The sequence below is a fragment of the Lepeophtheirus salmonis genome, chromosome 3, assembly GCF_016086655.4.
Source record: "Lepeophtheirus salmonis chromosome 3, UVic_Lsal_1.4, whole genome shotgun sequence".
Classification (NCBI taxonomy): Eukaryota; Metazoa; Arthropoda; class Copepoda; order Siphonostomatoida; family Caligidae; genus Lepeophtheirus; species Lepeophtheirus salmonis.
This window is the reverse complement of record NC_052133.2, coordinates 13,761,197-13,784,345: the sequence shown is the minus strand read 5'-3', so window position 1 is coordinate 13,784,345 and position 23,149 is coordinate 13,761,197. Positions and strand designations below refer to the sequence as shown.

The 23,149-nt window shown below is 29.0% G+C and overlaps 1 long non-coding RNA gene across 1 annotated transcript; it reads left to right on the top strand.

Annotated features, from left to right (window-relative positions):
- The first annotated feature begins 892 nt into the window (after nt 1-892).
- Nucleotides 893-21,870, top strand: LOC139904843 (uncharacterized). The gene is made up of 3 exons (XR_011779091.1): nt 893-1,036; nt 6,436-6,521; nt 21,551-21,870. It is a non-coding gene; the product is annotated as an uncharacterized lncRNA (long non-coding RNA).
- The last annotated feature ends 1,279 nt before the right edge of the window (nt 21,871-23,149 follow it).

Sequence of the window (23,149 nt, the reverse complement as noted above, 5' to 3'; positions counted from 1 at the left end):
CACAGTGTTGTATTTCTTTTATTGGATTCGAAAAGCTATCCCGTCCCCAAGATAAATAAATATATTTAACCCTTCGTTAGCAAACATCATTTTATTAGTTTTATAATTATAATTTTTATAATTTTAATACATGATACCAAGTCAATATAGACTCAAAAATATCAATTATAAAAATACTAATTTTCGAAATTCATTATAATGACAATATTAGATTTGTTATTATTACAGTAAAAACATTCGAATTTTATTAAAACCTTCTTTGAAGTATTAATTATTTTTAACGAACTTGAAGTACCAAAAACGTGCTTATTAATTTGGATGAAGGTAAGTGTGATACATGGAATAAATGTTTATATTACATTAGTAACAAGGCGTATACCTTAAATTGAAGAAAATGAAATAGAAAAAGAACAACTTCAAAGCGAACAAACTAATGAAATTCGCCATACCTTAATTATAAATTGCAAAACTAACTAATTATTCAAAGAAAATACATTTTTACAACAATAAAAAGTTGTATTTATTCTAAAGATGTTTTAGTATTATACTAAAAAGTTTTGAATATAAAATGTATTTTTAATAGATTTGAAGTAATTTTATAAAAAGTTGGGGTACACTAGGTTTACTAAGGAAGGGTTAATCAAAGTCGGTTAAGAATGTTGATGAATGCTGTAACTAATGGGAGTGTCTTATTATTAGAAGAAAAAAAATAAGAACATGCGGTTTTAAAAAATTTATACACCCTCTTAAAATGTTAAAGTGTATGATTTCCTTATCAAAATTGGAACTTGTACAGCTTATTTTACTTGATAACGGTGCTGTCAAATTATTTAGCTATTAAGATGGTTTTTTTTGTTTGTTTTTGTATATATATCATAACCAGAGCCTCGTGTGGATGCAAGCTCAAAACGGATTAATATTTTGGGTTTTTTAGAGAAAAGTGTCCGATTTAAGTTTTAAGGGTCCTCAAGTTGGAGCTGTGAATACGTACGATTTACCGGTTCTGAACAAATTAAATGGAATTTTCATCATCAATGTAAGTTTAACAAATAAATTATTTTATTATTGTTTTTTTGTGAATCCCACACAATTTGAAATACTTTGTTTATCTAACCTTTATGTTAATATCATATGATATAAGTATAATCAAGTTCCTCACAATAACATCAGGAATAAATTTCATCCACTTCAAATTTATATACTTTTAAACTTACATATATACAATATACTTCAACAAAAGAGATGAATAAAACATAATTGACCTTTAATAAGCCTCCTCCGAATTGCACTTATAGTTTTATAAATAGAAGAATAAGATGCAAGCAACAAAAGTTATGTCCGTAGTAGAGAACATTCAATGAAGTAACTATTAGGAGTATTTGGAACGCCTATTTATATCTACCCCTTGTAAGGCATAAAGAAAGAAACATTGTTAGTGTATAGATATAGAAAATTTGTCCATCCGTGATAGATATTCACATTTTCACCATCATTTAAGGATTGTTTGGATTGGTAAGTTGATAAACATTAATGAAAAAAAAATCCTTAAAAATAATTGATTTCTGTTTACTACACTTGATATATTTATTTTATCATGCATTTTAAGACAATTTACACCAAAGATAGGGTATAATTATTTTTGAGGGGAAATTAACACCCCAATGACATATTAAATAATGAAAAAAATGTAGAAATGTAGTTGAAACAAAGGAAATTCCAATGTTTTTTTTTGTTTTTTTGAATTTATAAATCCATTAAAATACGTACAAAAATATACGCTCATCTGTCTAAGTGCAAAACTTTTTAAAACTTACAAAAACTGTTATATTTTGAAATATATCATCAAATTTAGAAAATTTAATCCACATATACAATCAATAGAATTTGCATCATCAAGCAATATAGCCATTTTTTGTACTAAATGACCAATTTCAGCCTGGTGCAGAACTTTACACAGAAGTTATTTACAAATATGGGTTCTAGGTTGGCTCAAGCTGTGGTTATAGATACTTTAGTTGGTCCTTTGTTGTGTATCGGGATTCTTTAAAACTTTCCAGAGGGAAAAGACGGCGCTGTGGGGGCCAAGAGTTTGGCTTTTCAACCTTGTTGAGTAGGATTTGCCACCGGGTCACACGCTATACTTGATTCAATGGCTTTAAGCCTTGAGGAGCAGTTATCTTGTAGCCATGAAGGCTTAAGGCAATACGGCCACCTTCTTCTGCCTTCAATGGTGCCCTTAACTACTTCAAACCACAATTGGAACTCTGCGTTGTTCTGTGTTTTTGGTTATGATGTTCTTTTTTATCGGTTGACTTGACTTATTTTTTGTTTACAGTTTATTTGGAAAATTGCACGAGTATACAATACGTTATAAGGGTTGAACATCAAAATAGGACAAGTAGGATAAAGACACACCATTTAAAAAAACGTCTTATTTTAGACAGAGGGATGTATACTCCTTACAGTACAGGTAATTGGTTCTATGACTTTACCGGACTCATTAAGTCTGCACTATAATTGACTTAAGGAATCGTTTGTCAGTGATACGATAAAATAGAAGGATCGAGTTTTCTTAGATTCTGTCAAATAATTCAATTTTTCATTTTGTAAATGAGGCACTTTGAGGAAGAATATATTTACTAATCTGCGGTGTTGGTTCCATGAATATTAAATACTTCAAATGACTCGGTACACAATGTGTTAATCACTATTTCTATACTAACAATATATTCCTTCCGATACAAATAGTGAATTGTATTTAGAAAAAGTTATTAAACAAGAACTAAACTGAGTATTACTGTAAACACATTGACTAAATAAACTTTAATAAGAGATTTAAAATGAAAGTATTTTAGTTTTTTATGTGACAAACGACAATTTACAAATAAATACTTTGTTTCATCACCAAAATTAAGTTCATTTATCTAATATATATATATTTTTTTTTTTGATAAATTAAATTTAATTAATCATTGCCTTGTCAATTATAATACATATATGAAATTACTTAAAATATATCATTCCAAATAATAAATGATGAAGTTATGAACAATCAGAAATTTCTTAATTAATTGGATATTTTTAATAGAGACTTCAAACATTAATTACTTATTCGAATTATTTCAAATGAAAATAATTCTTATGAATTTCAACTATCTTAGAATCATCACATATATTTCCTTATGTTGAAAAAAATACGAATGAAGATAAATATTCTAAGCTCCTTAATGAACCTTCATATATTATGAATATTGATATTGTGTTATGGCTTATGGTTCATTTTCAAATATTTTCATTGTTACTTCAAAATAAATTTGGAACACTTCTATGAACTAAATTTGAATTACTCTCCGTTATGTAATTTTAAACATCCTTTCTTTAAGAAGAGTAGGTTATGCAAAACCAAAAATCAATGGCCCATCGAAGAAAAATATTATTAGGAGGAATTTTTGGGTTTACGTAAGTAATATGCCAATTTACTAAGGTGTTATTTATAAAACATATGGATGAACTGTTCAGCACTTCCTATATTTTTCGTCACTTTACAACAAAAAAATATTTCACATATCATATTATTTATATTATCAAAGAATTTGATATCATAATTTCATTCTTTGCCAATTTTTTTAAATTTTTGAAAAGAACTTCTGACTTTTATTCAAAATATTTAAACAATTGACAATAAAATGTAGTCCATGACTAAGACTTGGTACAACCTTATAATTTAGTACGCTAACGAAGTTGAACAGAGGTTATGTTCTCACCTTTTGTATGTTAGTCAACGTAATTACACCAAAAGCTACAAATCGATTTTGATCAAACTTCGTTTGAACAGTATATATAGTTACAATAAGACCTCAATTGATTTTTAAGAGATCAAGGTCAGAGGTCAATTTAAAAAATAACGTAAAAAATGCATGATCAACCATAACTTTGGAACAAAGTTGTTTTTAGGTGGAAGTTTTGCACTCTATTGAGTGCCCATTCTAGTATATTTATGTACTTGTATTTTTAGCCGTTGATTTATTCCATTATCCATGTTATAAACAATGATTAGTTAAATGTTAATTTAAACATATTCCTATTAATAAATATTTGAATAGTTCAACAGCAGTTAGAAGGAAGCAATATTTACCTAACTACTTACAAGTTAAGACCTCATATTTTTCTATTTTTTACAGAAAAGGTTGAGAGATACCATGAAGAATTAATTATGATGAATGGCGTGTTTACTATATTTCCTTTATGAAGTCACTTTTTCTTCTATAAGCAATGTAATTTTTACCTCCCACCAAATCTTCCATTTTTTTTAATAGAAAGGAATGTCTGATTTTCTTGATAACAATGGTTCATTGGGTCACTTTTAAGCGGTGGACCCATGGCCTGTAAATCTTTTAAAAAAATCAACATTTAATATCCACATAAATAACTCAAAATACTTTTGACAACCTTGGACACGTCATTCACCTATGAACATTTTTATCTTTATACATTAAAAAAGGAATGTCGACATCACATTTTTCGGTATCAAACCTCTATTTACAAATATGTATACTGATACCTTGATGTATGTTTATTTACAGTGCATCTTTTACTTATAAAAAGAAGAAGTGCCTAAAAAAATCACGAACCTAACCTTTTGACATTTCTCTTCATTAGATGTTTGAAGGGAAATAATTTTATCAGTTTGTAAATATTTGTAAACCCATTTTTAACAGATGATCCCGTAAAGGCAAATTATAATTTACCCAAATAATTATCCGTTATAAATTATTTTAAAATGTATTGATTCACTCTATAAATGCTTGTCTATGCTTGTACTTATATTAAGTTCCAAAAACTCTTTAAAATAGTTGTTGAGACAGTATACAACACTACATATTTTTATGTAAATTAAAACAGTAGTATTTCAAAAAAAAAAAAAAAAAAAAAAAAAAAACACCGAGCCCATTTCCAAGTCAGTTCATGTAAATATACTGTTCATCGGTTGTGTCAAGCGTATAAAACCAATATTTTAGGATTGATAAGATTATCACTAATTACAATTAACAAGTAACGGTATCGAATACCAGAATTAAAAGTAAATTTTAAGAAGAAACGAATATCAACCCTTATGGTTTTTATAATAGGTCTTTAGAACCTGAAGTATTCAATGAAAAAGATTCAACTTCCTTTTGAACTATTCAATTAGACCCATCCCAAAAATTTCAAATACTAATCATTTTTTGTACATACAATTAAATTTGGTCTAACGGTCATCTGTTTTAAGCGTGTAAGCCGTACTAACCAGTTATATCTAGTTTTTAAATATATAATTGTGACTCAATAGTAAAAATGGTTCAAAAGATTCTAGAAATATATAAGTCTGTCAACGTCATTTTATTTTCTTTTTTTCCCCATTTCAGTAATCGATCGTTCTTAATATATTATGAGTATTATTATTTTTAATAGATTTTTTTTCTACTAATATATTTCTCCTTGGCAATAAAAACAGTGCTTACAAGACGGCCAGACTCGACTATTACCATTATTTACACAAATTTTCGACAAGTGGTCTTGCATCTTTGACATCAAAATTAACAAATTGGAATCGATAAATCAAAAATTGCACGTGATTGGCTGATACACTATAAACACCATCAACACTATTCAACCGTTTGGCTTGAGTTTTTTCCCTTATCGAAGAAAAATTGAAAAATTGGCATATTTTCATTTTTCTAGGTTCTATTTTTCACGCACACTCAAACAATATTCAGTCAAAATTAACAAAATTATTCATAAAGTTTTTTAATGCGTAGCTTTATCGTTCGAAAGATATCTAGCGTACGCCCATCGCAGTTTTAAAAAGAGAGATACACATTGCTAAAGCTATCTATAGGGGGAATGATTGATTTCTTTTAGCTAAACTTATTTTATACATTTACAGTTCTCAGTCCTTAACTTTTATGTATATGCATGTTTCCTTCGCAACTCTTTAGAAATAAATGTATTAAATAATATCCGCACTAATGAGTTTAAAAGATTAACATTTATCATATAAGAAATGTGAGGAAGACCAATCTTTGGTCTAATTTGGTTAAACACAATATATAAGGGCCCTATTCCATGTACCTAGAGTTCGATGCCTGGTTTGAGAGGTCACCTACACTAGGCGGTCGCTTTTTCATCTTCCCTTGCCTTACCACTAAATACAGGTTTGACTATAAAATTATGAGAATTAGTGCAATCAAATATTTATTTTTATTCTATTACATATACCCCGGACAACTACTCCCCCCCGACATTATACATCACCTGTCGTTCTATTCATTAATTTCAGTTACTTTTGAGAAAATTCAGACAAGTTACTAAGTGATTGATGAAAACATTGTTATAATATTGTGAAAATGGAATAATTTATTTATGGCTAAACTGTTTTATAATAATTTATTTTAGAAAGTGTGTGATATCTATAAAATAGACTAGAAGAAATATTCTTCAATCATTTCAACTCGACCCAAAAGTTTAAAATGATATTTCAGGTAATATAATATTCGTTTTTTTCTGTATTTGATATCATTTAAAGCTGTGTTCGATTTGTGATGTCGGATTCACATATATTTTGGTTACTTCTATTTATTTGTCTCATCTTATTTTAATTATGTTTTTTTTTGTGCTTGTTTTATTTTATGTCGTATCTAATTTTAACATTGTGTTTGTCAACTATCTTAAAGCATAGGAATGAGTTTTATTAATGTCATTTAAGGCATATCATCTGATAAGTCATACTCTGTCACAACAATAAGAGAATGAACGTAAGAATCTTCTTTTCTTTAATATATTCTTGTGTTATCGAAGAAAATCTCATTAATCGATTCTAGACTTGCCCCATGACTCTATATTGGATCTAATTAACCAACTCCTTTTTCAATATATGTAGTACTTACAGTTGTTATGTGAAAATAAAATGTATGAGGGGTAAAACGGGAAGTGGAGTGAATATCCGAGGGAGTAGACTGTCAAAGTGTGTTCGTCGAGGGGATTAGGTTTCATGTGGGGTTGAAAATCTTGGGGATTGTGTAGAATCTTTTTTTATTGTTGGCACAGTGTTTATTATTTATATAGCTATTACATTATTGTTATTATTTTATTTCTGAGGAGAGAATATCTGAATGTAAAGTGTGTGTTCATGAATGTTAGAGAGTATCTCTGAAGATATACTTGGGATTTATAAGTCGTAGTTCCTTTTGTAATAGAATTGAAGTTGGAATACAGATTTATTTCTGTCAATGTTATTGTTTGATACGGAGTAGAGATTATGTGCATTTCATTCTAATCATAACTGCTTACATCTACTCTATTGAAATTTTATGACAGCTAAACTGCTCTCTCCTTTAAACATGATCCAAATAGTCAGGGTTACCATCTCCATTTTTAGTTGTTATTTTTCTACATGCCGAAAATGCTTACAGTTTACAGCCATAAATGAGCTATTTGTACCCTTACAACTCACATATCGATCAAAAAAATTAGAACCTAATAATTTTTAAAGTGTAACAAAATTTCTAAAATCGAGCAATTTTTCTTTTAGTTGGACCCCAGGCTACAGATTTTTTATCTTTAATGACTTGATGGGGAGTCTTTGTTGTTCTCGACCCCGATTTTGAAACGAATTATGGTCTGGTACCAAGGTACCATTGAAATAACAATATTTATTTACTTTGATCTTATTTTTTTTTTTTATAACCAGTCTCAATTTATTCTGGTACAAATAGTAACAATATATAAAAAGTAAAATTATCTAAATTACATAAAATTTTTATAAATCAAAATAAACCAAGAAATAATTAAAAAAACCAAAGCCCTATCACATTAAAATTTCTAAATAATTTCTTGCTATGTAAAAAATAGATGTACGAATTTCCATTTTCGTTGCATTGATTGCATATAAACAATATTGCAATTTTAAGACCTCTGAATTTTATTTGTGTTTACTTTTTTTATATTAGGGCAAAAAAATCCTCCCTTTGTAATGACCTTCCAAAAACTATTCACAATTCTACTGCGAGTAGTATATTGGGCGTAATATTTTACATTCATATAAGAGATGCAATGTTTTTTCTTTTTCTTCCCTGCAAAAGTTGCAAAGTGTCTCGATACTTTAAAAAAACAGATACTTCAGGGTAGCAGTAGCATACGGTAAGAAAACCATTTTTAAGCAGGAGTTAATCATGTATTCTGAAAAAAATTATATGCATGTCCTTCAGTGAATCTATGTTTTTTCTGTTTAAATTTTTTTATGGGTTGATAGAGATGATTCACACAACATTATATTACAACTTTAATCTTAACGAACTGGTGGCTTAAACCACACCTTTTCTTGAAAGTGTAAGTATGACTATGTCGAACTTAAGCATTTTAGAAAATAAATTATGCGTCATCAAAGCTAAAAGATGATGTATGTACTGAAGAAAACCATGCAAGAAGGAAACTGGCATCTTCTAGAGAGAAGTGGGAATTAAAGTATTGAGATTTTTAATCTTCATTGTATATTCTTTCTTTGTAATCAAGGTTGAGATGGGATTTCATTATTATAACGGAGACAAAAGTGAAATATTAATTATTTATTCTTTTTATCAGCTTTCCACAACCAATCTAAGTTTTGAGTCGCAACTCACCAGTTGAGAAAAGTTTGTTCAAACTATTCACTAATTAAATGAAACTTTAAGTTATGATAGATCTACTTTAAATTGAACAAAGATATTTCTATAGTTAAAATTCAAAAGATGAACATGTTTACTAATTTTTTTAAATAATTTTTCATTATAAATTATTTATGCGTTTGTCAAAAAAGGTTCATCCTTGACAGCAGATATTTACAAGTAACAGAACGATTTTTAGGACCATCCTTAAATAAAACGTATTAAAATATCCATTTATCATAAATATTTGAACTTCAAAAATAAAAGTTACTTAATTTTTTTAGGAAATGAACTAATTAATTATTTTATCTCTTAACTTTACTATGTAACAAATATTCCTACTTTTAAAACTTTTTCTCATTTTCTTCCTTTACTTCCATAAAACCTACACAAATAAATAATGATTTATACTAATTAAAATATATGTTTTGATATATTTTAAATTAAACTATAATTAACTTAATTCTTAGTTACGATATAAATCATATTTTACTTAGATGGAAACATTTACATATATATAATTTGCGTTGTTGTAGCTAATAGTATTAATAGGGTATACCATTTTATTTATGTATATAATTAAACATACATATTTCAACAATTTCAACATCAATTTTCAAATAAATATTTGCAAATATGCATTTAAAAATGTATTTGTGATGAGTGTACTGCCAATTTATTTGACGTACTTTATTTTTTTATAAAATTGACTTAATAATGAAATGATGACTTCTGGAAAGATATTTGTCATAAAAATTGGTAGAACAGTTATGTCATCACCAACCCATTTGGTATATCTTGGAGGTACAAATATCACATGTTTATAAGAGTTCCCCCCTCAATTAAGAATAAAAGCAAACTATTTTTGTTCATATATGATATCAATAAGGGCTAATAATTTAACAAGCAGAGTATTATGGAACCTACAGTGCTAACTTAGATGACTAAAATATATTTTAACTATCTGATAGAACCTCCTTTAATGAATAAATACTCGATTGAGCAAAAAAAAATCTTTAGTGTAATGAAATATTGGAATAATCTACCCTTGAAGACGAATTGTGTTTGTAGGACTTTAAAAAAAAGATATCTTGTAAAATTCGAATTTTGGAACTGCATTAATATTTTGATTTAATTATTAATAAACCCTCTAGCTCCCCATTCTCTTATTTTATAGTTTTCTATACTTGTGGCATATTGTTTTTATATTTTATTGAGTTCTAAATTATATAACTAGATTTAACTCACTGAATCTGTACTTCTACATATTGATTTTTTAAACATTAAATTTTACTAGTCATAGTCGACACTCACTGGCATTTATTGCCACTAGTCGAAATAAATAAAAAATTATTTAATCTAATATATATACATTAATTATAGTTTTGCTAAACGAATTAAATTGATAAATAATATGACTTTAGTGAGGACAGGTTCTATGAATAAAGATTTAATGTATCCGATTATTAGTAAAAACTCCATATTAGTATATTCATATTGTTTATAGTATTAGTATTACTTATTAGTTAATAGTATTTCCCGCCGATGGAGAGGGAGCCAAAAATTAATATTGCTTCAGATATGTAATCACAAAGCCGAAAAGGGAGATGTGCTTCACAGCGTATATTACACATTGTACTTTGGAGATTAATTATTCAATTTTCCACCTATCCACTCAATCTCACATGAAAGTTTCTCCAGACTTCTTCCTTCACCATTCTTAGGTTTGTAGTGATTTCTATAGATTAGTAGAATAAATGAAAAGACGTCTCCATTTCTTTTTGGCAAAAATAAAAAAATCTCTCCTAAGGATATTACCGGGACTTTGTAAAAATACAAGACGTCCCTAGTCTGTACCTCAGCCACTTTTGACGTATGTCTTTTACTGAGTTCTTCAAAATGACGTTTGGATCTGCATTTTCCATGTCATCTCTAATACAAGGCCAATCGAACATTCATCTTATGATTGATGAAGGGTCCTTCTGTTCAAGAACAATATTAACAGTCGAACCTTGTTTTATCATTTTGTTAAGACTGACTTCTAAGGCAATTAATGCAGGGATCGGAGGACTGACATAATTACATTTGAAATCTCGTCCAGAGAACATCCGCCGTGTTCTATTGATAGAAAGAGGTCATTCAAAACGTGGCTCCCGTCTAATATATTTTGCCCAGGAGAAGCAATCCCTGTACTACTAAGGAACTCACTTCTACTGTTCAGTCGAGGATTATAATTAAGTGGTTAGTTTGAACCTAGTAAAGAGAGGAAATTATCGATGATAGAGCTATATAATGACCCGATCTTTTCACCACTCCTAACATTTTAGAGGGGCCCATACAGAGCCGTTAAGCAAAATAAAAACCAATCCATTGTAAGAATTTCATTTTGATTTGAATTGCCCAAAAATTACCAGACCTTCTCAGTCGTTTTAACCACGAGATATTCAGCGCCTTCAACATACCTTCTATTTGCAAAAAACCAAGACCCCAGCGAGAAGTTGGGGTAAATATTCTCCACCTTGAAACGTACAATCTTGCATGTGTTTACTAAATCTACCCTTAATTTATACATGCTCTCACATATTGTCTTTGAAAAAGGCACGTATCTCAGTAGATTGAATTTTTTTAGAATGATATTGGTATCATAGGCCTTCATTTTTTCACATCTTGTGAATGGGGTATTACTGAAAAATCTGACACCTTTTTTGTTTAGTAGATTTTTTTTACTCCTTTCTTCTCTAAGCATCGACACTGCAGCTAGAAACTTCAATCCCTACAAGTGAGAAAGACTTAAAAAGACATAGCTTTCTAAGACCGTCATAAGATAGTCGTCACAATTGGATAAAATCCTAGTCTTCTCGATGTTGATGAAAATACCCGATTTTTTTTAGAAATCCTGAATGACATCAATGGCGTATTGATGGAATATACCAGTATTTTTCGTGTTACCGTTAGAAATAAGGTAAGATCCTCCACATATAATAAGCACTTCAGTGACTTTTCATATATTTCCATAGCTTCAAGGCTGGAGATATAGTTGATAATCTCGTTCAATCAATTCATTGCTATTAGAAAGAGAGATGGTAATAGCAATTCTCCTTGTCGAGCTCCACGCTGAATGCAAAACTTAGAATGATTTCCGGGAATGGGAATGCTCGATGATTAGTTACCCAGGATGGCAGAGACCATGTTAACAACCCCATCCGGTAATTTGTACCTTCATAGCTGTTTGGCAATGAATTTGTGCGGGACGGTATCAAATGTATTTTCGAAGTCAATAAAACTAGGATGACGAACATAAGTCTATGCTATCTTGCTTAGAGTGCGGTATATCCTCTAGCAGGCGTGATGCCATCCATCTTTTCTGATCCATTAATATAATGTATGAGAGAATCTGAAAATGTCTTTTATTCAATATTCTAGTGACTATTTTATATGAAGTATTCAAGAATGAAATGGGCCTGTAATTTTTAATGCCATACTTTAACTTGCTCTTCATTAGGACCTAAATTAAGGATCTAGTGCTAATGAAGTCAAGAACAAAACTCTTTCTGAATATTTCCTTAACCACTTCTTTGAGGATTGAAGAAAGTAAATTTCTAAACCTTTTGAAAAATTCAAAAGGGAACGTTGATGGTCCAAGGCTTTTATTTTTTTTTGTCATCATCTTGGATGAATTTCATAATTTATTTTTCAGTGATGGGTGAGTCTATATCACGATTTAAATAATTTTGTTAATTTTTTTCTGTTCTTTCAGGATCCCAACTTTAAAATAACAAATGTTTCCATTTTGTTGGATCTTTGAACAACCTCCGTTCAAACAGAAGCTACATAGTCTTTTCGGCCTACAGACAATACAACTATATAACATGGAAAAAAATCTGCATGTTTTTACAGATATTATCTCTGGATTCTCCGATATTTCGCCTGAAGCGGAAAGCGATTTTTTCAGATGTTTGAAGGAAGATTTCCCTTTGACACTCAATTCAACCTTTTTATTTCTTACCCTTATAAGTATTTCCATTTTTTCATATTCTATAATCTGCTCTAATTTTGCATTTATGGTATCATTATCATCCCTTATTTCTTCAAATGCTTTTTATTTTTTTTCTTTCGAAGGGAGCTTCTCTTCCTTTATGAGTGAATATTTTCCTTGCTGAATTTTTGATATCTCTTAGGCAATCCCCTGAAACATGCTCTCCTTATTATTTAGTTTTTTAAGAGGTAACGCATAAATAATAAGGTATAACTCATGTGCTCATGAAAGAAGGAGAATAACAATGAGGGTTAACTCATGAGTTAGTGTAAGTCTTTGTTGGACTCTGAGAAGTTTTGAGGAGTGACATCTGAGTAGTTCCAACCTTTTTGCTCTTGCTATATAAGGAATAGGATATATGTTCATTTATTTTCTCTCACGGATGCTTGCAGCAGATATAATAATGCATCTTGACAGCTAAGCTGCTCTCCTTCCAAACATTTTTGAAATTGTAACCATTAAAAGTTAATTTTCGGGATCATTTATTTTTACATACCGCAAGTCATACGTTATACATAAACTGATTCTTATAGAATAACTACTTCGGAGCATGTTGTCCCCTATGTTACGGTGTTGTATCTCTGACTATTTAGCGAGGATTAAATTGTTGATAAAGAAGAGTACAAACTTCAGACACCGACTGCAAATAAAAATATCTCTCTTACTCCATTTTTTTTTCTTGTTTTAAGCATGTCCTGCACTAAATTTTATTTTCACTACACTGGCATATTTTTTAAAGAGTTAATATCTGACATATTTTTTGGCGTTAGCTATAAAAAGATATTACTTTAAGTAAAAAAGCTTGTAATATACCAAAAATGTGAAAGAGAACTGCTTATTTCATTATAATTAATGAGTCTATATTTGGAAGGAAATTGTAACTAGAAAGAGAATTAATACATTGGATAACAACTATAATTAAACCTTCTTCCGTTGTTGACTTTTGGGTTATACATATTACATTAACAGGTCATTTATAAACCCAGATTTTATTTATGCTACACTTATCTCAAATTTGTGTTTGTCATATTTTATTTTTCTCATATAGAAAGTGTTGTATATTGCTAACAATATTGGTAGATATTTTAGCCCCGACAATCGTTTCAAACGTAGAAATTGAGAACGCACAATTACTCAACCTAATTATTAAATGAATGCATCTTCACATGATTGTACATTTGTCTTTGCTCATGAAAGACTGAGAGTAAGCTTGAAGAATTGAGGATCAACATGAAAGTAATTCTTGCATACGTCCTTTCCTCTCTAGCCCCTCCTCACAACTGATTGAAGCTGATTTAATGAAATGTCATAACAAATAAGCTCATTTAATCTAAAACGTTTTTCAAATTGTCAGGGTTACCATGTTGATGTTCGGTAACTTTTTTAACATGCCAAAAATGCACACGAGCTATATTTTTTTAAAATTCTAGATAATGGAATATCTAAGTACAAAGAATTAACTAGTACGTTTACTCATGAAAGACTGAGAGTAACAAAGAGGGGTTGCTGGATAGTTATTTGTGTAGGTCCTTGCTGGACTCCAAGTAAAATTGAGGATGGGCATCAAAGGAATTCCAGTCTTTATGGCCTTTGTCTATAAGGAGTGGGATTTGTGTTTATTTCATTCCTCTCACGGCTTGAAACTGATTTAATAAAACATCATCACAGCTAAGCAACTCTCCACTAAAAAAATTTTCAAATTGTCGGGATTACCAGATTCATTTTGTGTTTCTTTTATTTCTACATACCTCCTATACATGTTTTATGTATCACCTTTAATGAATACTAGCTCATAATCATAAGAAATTCACTCACTCTAAAACGAAGAAAGGCATCATTACAAAATCAAAAGATATGGATGTCATCTAATGTTGTCACAATACCAATATTTTCTGTATAGTTGTTTTGGATATCTTTTTTTAAATAAAAGACAGTTTTCATTTTTCCTTTTTTTTATAAAGGACATTTTTTAGGAAGGATGGGGACTGGTATATCCTAGAAACTTAGGGGTATCATGATCGGTGTAATATGTGTATTTGAGTTTCTTTTATCCTAAGAATTGTCTTTGAAGTCAATTTATATTATGTATATTTCTTTCTCTAGAAACGACTGAGACACGAACCTACCCACATTGATTTCAAGAGAATAATTTCACCAAGCGGGGTGTTCATTGAGTAACGTCGTTCCATACTAATTTAGTATAGTACACTTTTATAAGCGTCAGTACATTGCTATCACTGAAGTACATGTATTTCGAACTTCAAAAATGCTTTAAAATAATTTACAATGATCCATAAACATTAAAAATAACAAATGGATTATTGGAGTCCCTAACAAGAAAGGTTAATATACAAATATGTTCAATATTCCTTAACAAGCGTGTATAAGTTGAGAAACGTTCTGAATCAATTTATAAGGGATTAGTTCCATATCTTAGACTCCACACTGTATTTTACTCATGATAACAATAAATACATACCCTATAAAATGATATGCAATAAGCATCATTTCATGAAGCCATTTTAAAGTTTGTGATATATTAGGCCCCTAGTTTTTGTTTAATAGAGAAAACATTTTTTTAAATTTTTTTGTTATTATTGTAATTAATTAATATATGTACATTAATTATCGAAAAAAAACTATCTTAATGACCCTATAAAGGAGGTCGCTGAAATTGTGAACTTCTCTTTTGAGCTTGTCTGTAAGGTTGCGAGATTTGCAAGAGCCTCTCCAGTAGGACAAGAAGTGAAGAATACAACAAGATTATAACTGAAGAATTATTGACTTCGAGGAGCTCATGATGAGGGCCAAGGAGTTCCAGGAGGTGAGAAAAGATATTGTAAAGCCCTGGTTCGATGCCAACCTCCCCCAAGGGGATTGTTGTGGGAAACAAGACTCAGCTCCTGGCAATAAGGCCATAACATCTAAAGCTTGTCGCAAGTAAAACCTTACCGATTTCTGACCTAGAAACTTATGGTCCCCTCAGTACCAGACTACTTGCCAATGGACTTCTGAAAAAACCGAGCTTTTAAAATCCCATACTGCAATTTTAATTCCCTGAAAGGTTCAATTGAGAAAAAGTGGGATGACATGCCCAATCACTACGTCATCAATGTGTGCAAGACTTTTAGGTTCAGACTTGAGGCCATGATGGCCACAGAAAGATGACATTTTGAAAAATAATTTTTGATATTTTGAGGTATATTTACAACATAAAAAAAATACTCATAACTATATGTAAATCTTGTTGTTGATTAAGTTAAATCTTAGTACCAAAAATGACACAATTTGGTGACACACACTATACTTAATTGGTATTTGAACAAATACTTGCAGCACCATTATGTCATAAAAATATTGGACTGCCTATGGCTTGAACATAGATTTTTAGTGTTAGACCTCCTTCCCCTCCAAAAACAAAACAAAATGTTCCTTATTATGGAAAGGAAATCATGAAAATTGTATTTTACAAAAAAAAAAGTTTGTAAATTTGTGTGCTAACCATTGACTACATCCAAAATCCTGTAGACATCCTTTAAGATGGTGGGCGTTTAAGAACTTCAAATCTACTACAACAAAAAAAAAATCTTTTGAAGTTATTATTTGGGCTATTTAAGTTATCATATTTGTTGAAATTTTGATCTTCAACGACACTTTATCTCTATTAAGGGAATTTAATACATGTTTTAAATTCATTATCTGTTATTTGTGTAGGAATGGCAGAAACTGTTATTTAAAATATGTAAACTTTTAGAAAAAGGATATACACACAAGTCATAATTAGAACTGCTAATCAAGTAAGGAATATTCGAATAGGGGGGTTTCAAAGTTATTATATAAGATAAGGAGTTTAATATTTCGAAAAAAAAAGGAAAAAAGATATATTTTATTGTGATTTTGTTCAAATACACCACAAAAAGTTATATGAAGTTTTATAAAGAATTCCTATTTTGATAGTTATGATGTCACTTGCGTCGGTAGATTCTCACAAATATACTTTTTAATTCTCGTACATTGAATATTGTATAAAATTTTGGCTCAGGAAGACTCATGAGGCCGAAAGAGCCATTAATGCTATTGATTTTTTTTCGAACCAAACTAAGATATTGTTTAAATTATGAAACTATACATATATTATGTTTATGTATGTAACCAAAATGTCAAACAAAAAAGATTAAATTTAGACATAAAATCGATAGATATTTTTATTGTCATAAAAACATAAAGAACATTTTACTGTGTTTAACCTTTTCATAATATCAGAATTCAAATTGGTGCAAAAAATGTTTAATTGTTTGAGTTTGTACTAAAGTTTACCAGTTTGTAAAATTATGTGACGTAGAATAATGATTGATAAACCAGTGAAATGTTGTTCGACAAAACTTTAATGTTTAAGATATTTGATAGGTTCCTTTTTTTTTATAGATAACTTATCATCTTTATCCCTTAAAATAGGAGCTTGGTCAATTAGATATATTTTTTTTAATTGGATTGTTTGTTTAACTTCCATTATAGCTCTCAGCAAGCCTTTGTGACTTTAAGGAATTAAATGATAAATATATGATTTAAAAAAAAAAAACTATTTCTATTTTCCACATACATACAAGAACAAAAACATACCAATGGATATAGTATATTCTTATACATATACTTACTTTTTACAGTTAAAACCTATTGTAAAATAAGAAGAGTAATATAAGTTCTCATATTTAGAAAGAATAAAAGTTAAATAATTCAAACTTTTGTTCAAATTAGCAACAAAAACTAATTTCAATGTTGTTTCTCTGATAAGTAATCAGTCAATAGTAGGAATCATAGGAATATTAATTTCTTTGTTCCTTAGGATATGGAATTGTACGTCTTTATAATTTAATTTATTATGACGTATACTTTGCCAATAAATATACTTGGTAATAGTAACCAAATTTCACTATAAAAACTACTATAAAAAATCATTTGTTCCTTTGAGATGCCTCTGTAAGAGTATATATGTTCTACTAATATAGCATGTAAGTATGGAGTAATGAGGTTTAAGAACTTTTCATTGATATTATTTAGAATTTCATAATTTTACGTTTAAACCATTAACTTTCATAGTCGTAAATTGATTACTACGTCTTAATTCAAATTAAATTATACGTCTGTTGAAACTTTATTGCACACAAAAATAACCTTTATTTACATTAACGATAAATAAATGTATTTTTGAGTATTTTTACATCATGTCATCATTCTGGAAGTCAACCACTTAGAAGGAAGCATAAATTACAAAATTTTAAACAAATATAAACCCTTTTTCCTTCACAATAGTATATGTTTGTTCCTTTGATTGAGTTTCCTCAGGATTTATATGTAAATTTTCCATTTTATTTAATAAATATACCTATATGTTGTATGTCAACATGAAAACAATCTAGAGCAAAAATCAAGAAAATGTGAAAATCCCAATTTTTTTCTTCTTCATATATACACATAACCACATATTTCATAGATATATTTAAGTCATTTATCGGCTTTGTATTCAAATTTTTGGGTTTGGGTTCTGAAACCCAAGAGTTTTTTCTATAGTTGAAATTTTTTATTTGATTTAAGATACTTATCCCCAAGGTGGTCTTTCTAAAAATCTATCATTTTCTTCTTTTTTTTTTCATTGTGACGACGAATTTTCGTTACTTCAAGTGGTATTTGCTACGCCCTCAAATGATTAACAAGAATAACTTTTTATAGAAATTGACGATATTTTGTCGAAGAATACAAATGTAATCCACATTCATTTTTGAGCATAATAATTCTAGCTTTCCAGACTATATTTTGTTATTAGTCACGTGAAAATCATTTATGTTAGGAAATTTTTAAGTAGGTTTTTATTTGTATTGGTAGTTCGATACTTTTTCGACCAACAATAAACAACAAAAAAATATAAATTGAACTGAAAGTGCGTCGGTTCGATACTCGCTCACTCCTAAAGAAGAAAATATATAATATTATCTCTGTGGATTTGTAGGTTAAAAGTAGTAATTTTATTCGTAAAAATGTACTGTTTTGTTATTTTTATAGTATCATGCAACCTTACCTCCAAAAAGTTACAGAAGTTGAACGGGGAATCCACACCTGACAAGATAATACACAGAGTATTTTTGTGATATTAATTTTTGCTATACCTAAACAGGGTCAATCTTATTCATCAATTAAGAGGAGATAAAAACATATCGTAAAGAGTAATTCAGATATACTTACAGTGGCGTTCACTGGGTATTTTTTTAGGCGGTTGAGAGGGTTGACAAGTTCAAATATTTTGACGACGTTATTTGAACCATTTTCATTCATGCTATATCTATTTGGTAAAGATTTTTTTTTCTCATAAATTTGATTGGTTACGTCAATCCCTCCCCACACACACATCTGTGTATGATTTAATGGGACCGTAAGAACCGACTCCTATAATCAATTAAATATAGTAACGTTTTAAATGTCTTAATACCACGGTAACACTACAGTATCGGTAAACCGATCAATAGCTATAAGAAGGTTATTACTTACTTAGAACTATGTAGTTTGTGTTACATAATATATCTGAATTTGGGCATGAGTCATAGTTGCATGAGTTTATGCCTAAAATGATTAACTTAAGCCTAATGGGAAATTATGCCATTTGCTTTGTTATTTCTTTAACTGTCCTTTTTTAATGGTTAATGTAAGCAACATTCTCTAACTAATAATAAATGTCATACACAAGAGATGTACAAAGTAAATAAGATATGTACATGCATAGGTAGGCAGAAAATGATACTTATGACCAATGCAGAAAAGCATGCATTGAATATTTAATTGAACAATATTTAGTTCTAATAGTATATAGGTATATTAAGAAAAATTTATCTACGAACTTTTTTTTAATGCATGTTTGTACCAAAAAATTATGTTCATATATTGATCAAAACATTTTCTTTGTTATATGTTATTGGTTATGAAAGAATTCTTGGAAATTGTTCATTTTACTGAGTCACGTTTTTTCTAAAGAAAGATTACTCAAAAATAAAGACATCGAAAATTTGAATTTGTATATTTTTAGAAAAGTCTTTGATTGATAGAATAATTAAAAAGAGTCTATCTAACACTATCGGCTAATTATTTACCCCTCAACGATTTCCCTTCAAATCATAACATGCGTACTTTCCTGGAATGATTAGTCACCTCAACATGAAAATAGATCTTCCAACAATAGGAAAAATTATTTACCTCAGTAGTTGTTACATATGGTACTATGAGCATGAGTGAACTAATTAAATACTTTTTACAAAATACATATTTTGTACCTGTGAACTCATAATATTAAAATAAATGTTGGAGTTAATAAAAAAATATTTTTTAAATGTTAGAAAAATATTATTTCTAATAAAAAATGAATTTATACAATAATAAACGATAAAGAAATGAGAGACGCTAATTTATTCACATTTGCTATGAAGGCACACAAAATTTAGGGAAAACTGGGTATAACGCAAATTAGAGATCGGAATTGGTTTATCCAGCCTGACTGTGCAACAACTGGTGACGGATTATATGAAGGACTGATGTGACTTACGTCAAATCACAAATCATGATTCTCTTTTTTGTTTTGTTTCCTTTCTGAACAATATTATCGAATAATAACTAATATAACTTTAACAAAGGCTGGATTCATACTACCACTACTATAACTAATACTTCTCACCTTCTTTAAATATAATTCAACGCTCATGGTCGGTGTAATCATCATCATCATCTTTAAATCAAACAGATAGAAAAAAAATGAAGAAGATTGATATATAAATATATTTGTTTCTGTCTTCAGTTTATCTTCATTTTTTTTTTACCTTTTAAATACCATTTTAAATGATATTTTTATTCCAGAATATACCATTTAATTTAATTTTAAAAGTGTATATTTATATATACTTATGAAGGCAAATAAATTAAGTAAAAAATTATAATTTATGTTTTTTATTATTACTCCTACTATAATGATAAAGTTTTCAAATAATTATTTATTTTGAAAAAAAAAAAAAAAACCAAAAAAAAACCACAATTTCAATAATAATTTCTAATCGTATTTAAAACAATTACTAGAGCAACACCACCTATAATAAACATAAGTACTCTTTTTTTATAAAAAAGATAGTTCATATCATTATTATAATACCAAAAGATGATAAAAATTTACTACTGTGTATAATATATATTATTAAAAAACACATAGTGTTCTATAAAAGTGATACTGGGATTAAAAATTTACTTTTTTTTAATTTATACAAATTATTTTTTTGTATTAGGGACTATACTTGTCTTTGTTTTCTCTCATTATCTCTATCTATAGTTCTTTATAACAATATAAAATATTAACATATAAATAAAGTCTGATTTTTAATAAAACAAAATGAATGTAAAATCTAAAAAAAACTAATACACTAGGCAACAATATTTTTGCCCAGCTGCTAAATCCACATATATTATTGTAATTTAAGCCTTAGAACACGAAAAGGACCATTAAAATCTGCAATTGTGCTAGGTTTGCCCTTTAAAGTACCTTTTAAATCACGTTTGTAAGTATACTTTTTATTCAGAGACATATTTTTAAATAAAGTAACTATATAGATGAAAATTTCATGTAATGACAATAATAATAAATATTCCAGCACTCAAAAAGACATAATATTTATTATATACTAGATATTCGTAGTTACTTTTATAACTGTAGTGATTTTGGAGCTAATGCAAGTGAAAGAATCCCGAACTTACAGAATGGATGATTTTATTAGATCAACACTAATTCAAAACTTGTTTCTTCACGCAGGGGTGACTTCCATGACTCGTGCTGCTAATTTTCTACAACAAGGCATGCCAATCCCCTTCTTTATAAGAATTGGTTCAGTGGAAAGAAGACAAAGAAACAGGAGCAAAATAAAACCACAACCAAGCTTGTTGGTGGCAAAACGCTGGAAGAAACTTGATATGGAAGAAGAAGCAATCAATCCAAAATAATAATAATCGTGTATTAAAATGAAATACATTAATCTGAATGGAGTTTCCCCCATTACTGTTGATCCTTTTGGCAATCAAGGCATTGCCAACATGACAGGCAGACTCAACTATTTCCATTATTTTATACACCCTTTCGACAATTGGCCTTAATAAACATTTCATTTTTACATCCAAAATACTGCAGCTGAATTTGCAGAACCAAAATTGCGTATGGGTGACTGTTACAGTATCAGAACCATAAATACTATGTTTCTGTCTCCTGGCTTGCGTTTTTGTTTTTCTTGAAGATAAACTGACAAATATAGCGTATTTTTTCATTGCTAGTGTCCATCTTTGACGCAATCTCAAACAATACTGAGTGTAATAATCAAAAAACTGCAGAAAAAGTTTTTTAGTAGGAAATTTAATCTTTATAATGTCATCTTATGTTAACCAATGGCACTTATGCAACGCCATCTATAGGAAATATAATGGATTTTGTTGTCCTACACCTATCTTTTACAAAAAAATAAAGCCACAAAATCATCTTTATGACAATTCCAGTACTTTTGAGTTAAAATGCAAATGATATCGATTTACCTTTGCGAGAGTCACTAAAATATTTTAGTAACATGAGCAATCAATATGCAATATACCTGTTCAAATTTAAACTTTTTTTTGAAACCTTTTAATATTTAACTTTTTCCCCCTTTTTGTGGAATACTACACAAATATTAGTTGCAATAAATCTAATTTTAACCATTAAGAATCAATGCATTTATAGTATGTTATATTGTATGGTTTTTCAGTATATAACTATTAGCTTTGTTCAAGGAAAAAATGTATATTTTTATTTTATTCTATTGTATTCTATTTTTATATACTAAAACGTTATGAGATTAATAACTTAGAAGAATAACTAAAAAGACAATGGAAAAAAATTACAATAAATCCAGAGTAAAATTTACCCATGGGACAAATAAAGGGTTAATAATATGATTATATAAATTGAAAAAAAAGTTATTACCTTTGATTTGATACCCATATCAACGCTATAAAATATGCCATTGCGAAGCTATAGTTAAAAAAATACAAGCCCTCACGTTTTTTCCGCCATTTTTTAGAGTCACCAACAATAAATTTTCAAGGCTCATGCGGCAGGCATAGCCACTGTCCATAATCCAAATGACTGGTATATTTAGATTTTATAGACGTTGGAAAACGAGGAAAAGTCAAATATTATAATGTTAAAAAAAAAAAGTTAAAGTTTGAACAGATCTAATATGAAATCATGATTATTGGTATGTAAGGTATATAAATGCATATTGTACCCAACCTAAAAGTCAAGGTTGGATTTTTTTTAAACAATGAATTGGCCTCTAGAAACATAGATTATATTTACAAACACACTACTCATTAAATGTGCAAACAC